At 42.7% G+C, this 3,704-nt stretch overlaps 1 pseudogene; it reads left to right on the plus strand.

Annotated features, from left to right (window-relative positions):
• Positions 1-621: 621 nt before the first annotated feature.
• LOC100665511 (zinc finger protein 131-like) lies at positions 622-3,134 on the plus strand (annotated as a pseudogene).
• The last annotated feature ends 570 nt before the right edge of the window (positions 3,135-3,704 follow it).

Genomic DNA, 3,704 nt, shown 5'->3' on the forward strand with positions numbered 1-3,704 from the left:
GGCTGCTCACTGAAAGGTTGGAAGTTTCAGTCTACCCACAGGTGCCTAGGAAGAAAACCCTGGCTATTGACTTTAGAAAAATTAGCCATTGAAAGACCTATGGAGCACGGTTCTACTCGGACACACAATTCTCTCATTTTCTGCTGTGAAATGTCTCCCTCAACTGGCCAGCTCCTACTGACACTTAACTTTCAGCTCAGGTGTCACTTCTCCAGGAAGCACCCCTCCTTCCTCCGTGTGCCCCATCAGGTGTTCCTATAACGTGTACAACTGAACACAAACTCATCGCATTAGACTCCTCTGTTTATATCTGCTTCTGCCATTAGACTGTGAACCCCTTTTATTAGGGACTATGCTTATTCATTTTTGATCCCCAACTCCTAACCCAGTGTTTGAGCCCTGATATATTGTCGGTTATTTGACAATCACTGAATGACTTATGAATGAATGAAACGCTAAATGAATAATTGCTTGTCAAGATTTCTGTCTTCTGGGGTTCTGCCCCAGCATTCTCTTTAGCCAAATAAAAATTCCCTTTAATTCACTAGACTTTGCAAGCACCTGGAGACGTCATTCTATTCCCGTTACTTTTACAGGTTATCAGATTCAAGGTAAGTTCTTCCTGCCTTATTACTTCAACAATATGTATTTTAAAATCCCGGCTACCACAGCCCATGTGATAGCTGTGGGGCAGCAGTGCTCGTGCCAGCTGGACGCCAGTGGTTGGAGCACCAAGGCTCTTGCTGGGAGTGTGGAGAAAATGGAGGGCAAGCCACAGCCTAGGCGTAGGGAAAGGTGTGGGGCGATTTACGCCCTGGGAGGGGAGAGCAGGGAAGGAAAGGATTTGAGGGAGAGCAAGAAGAGTGGGAGGGTCAGGAACTAGAGCAAGCCAACTGCTGTGGAGGCTGAAGAGACAATGGAATGCCTTCAGGAGTTCCATGAACGTCATAACATGATCCTGGACTGCTGGAATGAACTGCGAGAGCAGCACGGTTTACTGACATCACCCTGATTATCGATGGGCACCATTTTAAGGCCCACAAGGCTGTTCTGGCTGCTTGCAGTAAGCTCTTCTACAGATTCTTTCAGGGATTTACTCAGGAACCTTTGGTGGAGATGGAAGGTGTCAGTAAGATGGCCTTTTGTCATTTCACAGCAAAGTCAATGATACAAGGAGGAGAAGAAGCCAATGAGGTATGGAAAGCTGCAGTTTCTACAAATGCTGGAAGGCATCAAAGCCCTTAAAGTCAGGAACAGAGAAAGTGCACTCCACGTGAGGAAAATAAACACAGGAAAAAAAGAGGCAAAAAAAAGTTTGCAGAAACTTCCGATGTCATCACTGAGTCACTGCCATCTGCAGAATCAGAACCTGTTGTAATTGAGGGGGAGGCTGCGGAGGGCACAACAGAAGTGGAGGATGAAGGCCTGGAAACATTAGCCGAAGTGCATTCAGAGCACAGCTTCCTCCGATGATGCCACTTTAGCTCTGTTCACGGATATTACCAGCAAGTACCGTCAAGGTGACAGAAAAGGGCGGATTAAAGAAGAAGATGGCGGTGCATCTGACCCCACGAACAAACAGGGGCGCATGAAATCACACTCCACTCAGAGTTTCAACTGTGAAATGTGCAATAAAAGGTATACTCGGGAGAGCGCCTGGAAACAGCACCTCAGTTGTTAGCACCTTGAAGAACATGGAGTCAGTAAAAAGCAAAGAACTGGAAAAAAACTCACATCTGTCGGTACTGTGAGGAATAGTTTGACCACTTTGGACATTTTAAAGAGCATCTTCAAAAACATACAGGTGAAGAACCTTTTGAATGTCTGAATTGTCATGAACGATTTGCTAGAAATAGCACACTCAAATGTCACCTGACAGCATGCCAAGCTGGGGTGGGGACAAAAAAGGGAAGAAAGAAGCTTTATGAATGCCAGGTCTGTAACACTGTGTTCAACAACTGGGACCAGTGCAAAGATGGCTTACTAACTCACACTGGAGATAAACCCAACCATTGTACTCCATGTGATTTGTGGTTTATGCAAGGAAATGACTTAAGGAGGCATCTTAGTGATACTCATAATATTTCAGAGTGTCTGATAACCAAAGAAGTTCTTTCAGTGGAAACACATGTGCAAACCGAACCTGTAACATCAATGACGATTACAGACCAAGTTGGTAAGGTACATGGGCTACCACTGCTTCAGGTCCAGGTAGATTCACCACAAGCGACCGTGGAACAGTTTCATCCAGGTCTGCTCCAGGACGGCCAAGTACACGAGTCACACAAGTGAGCTTCTAGAGCAGGTCCAGGTGAGTTACCTAGAAGTGGCGCAAATTCATACTGAAAAAGGCACAGAAGTCCACGTGGAGTTCCTGCATGTTGAATGGGTAAATCAGATGCTAATGAAGTACAAACTGAGTTCTAGAAGCAGACTTGGATCAAGTGACCCCTGCAATCATGAACCAGGAGGAGAGAAAGCCTTGCCAAACAGTTACTGCTGAGGATGCCAGGGAAGATCGAGAGAAGCTGAGGGTTTAGAGACCACACCAACAGTGGATTTTCAGGCTGAAAAGGCAGGGAATGAAGACAGAACAGTGCTGCCAGTTTTAAAATGAAATAACAAATGAATATATTTTTTAATTTACATGTTGGGTTTTTCAGCTGATTATGGGCAGTGTGACTGTCCTTGTTTACAGACAAGTGGACCAAAGTTAACTATTTCCTGTTTTGCTGGCTGTTTCTATTGATACACGTCAGTTTCTACCCCACTTAATGCCACAGAAGAGGGAACTTTTCCATAAATGAACGGGAAACTTTGCGAAAGTATATATCTGGAAACATAAATGTGTTATATTCTTATTATGTAGTTGGGTATGAATGTATCTATTTTCATTGTGGCAAGGGTTCTCCTTTCTCTTTCCCAGGTCATACTCTTCCTCAAATTTTTTTCCCTATTGTAAAATCAAATGTAAAATCAGTAGAATACACGTTTATGTATTCTAATGCATGTTAGAAAATTGAATACATAGGAAACGCAAGGCTGCATGAAGAAAAGTGCACTGTTATTGTGCAGGTAAATTTTAGCTTCTGGCTTCCCTTTAGTTTGAATAACATTCTTGTCTACCCCAGTAGTCACAGATGCCAACTCTGCAACAGGAACAGAGTCGCGGTGGCAAAATTTCTAGAAGGTTAAAAAAAACCAAAAAAACCACCCCTGTACCTTTTCAAAACCAACTAAGCTTCTGTAAAGTATCTCTGGTTCTTTCAAAGTTTGTGTGGTAAGGAACATTGTAGTTGATGCTATAGTATTTTATATTTTTGCTTATAAATGTCAACCACCAATTCTTTTTCATTTAAGTTAGGTTGAGGAATTTCATTTAATGGTAGCTGAATGGGCCATTTTCAAATGGGAAAATTCATTTACATCTGTGATAAACTTTATTTTGTTGAAAAGATTGCACTAGTATTTTACCACCTGTCATGGATCGAATTGTGTCCCCCCAAAATATGCATCAACTTGATTAGGCCTTGATTCCTAGTGTTGTGAGGTTTTCCTCCATTTTGTGATTGTAATTTTCCTATGTGTTGTAAATCCTAATCTCTGCCTGTGGTTAATGAGACAAGATTAGATTATATTAAAGAGGATTAGGGTGGGATTGTAACACCCTTACAGAGGTCACATACCTGATCAAATGTAAGGGG

The sequence above is a fragment of the Loxodonta africana genome, chromosome 25, assembly GCF_030014295.1.
Source record: "Loxodonta africana isolate mLoxAfr1 chromosome 25, mLoxAfr1.hap2, whole genome shotgun sequence".
NCBI lineage: Eukaryota > Metazoa > Chordata > Mammalia > Proboscidea > Elephantidae > Loxodonta > Loxodonta africana.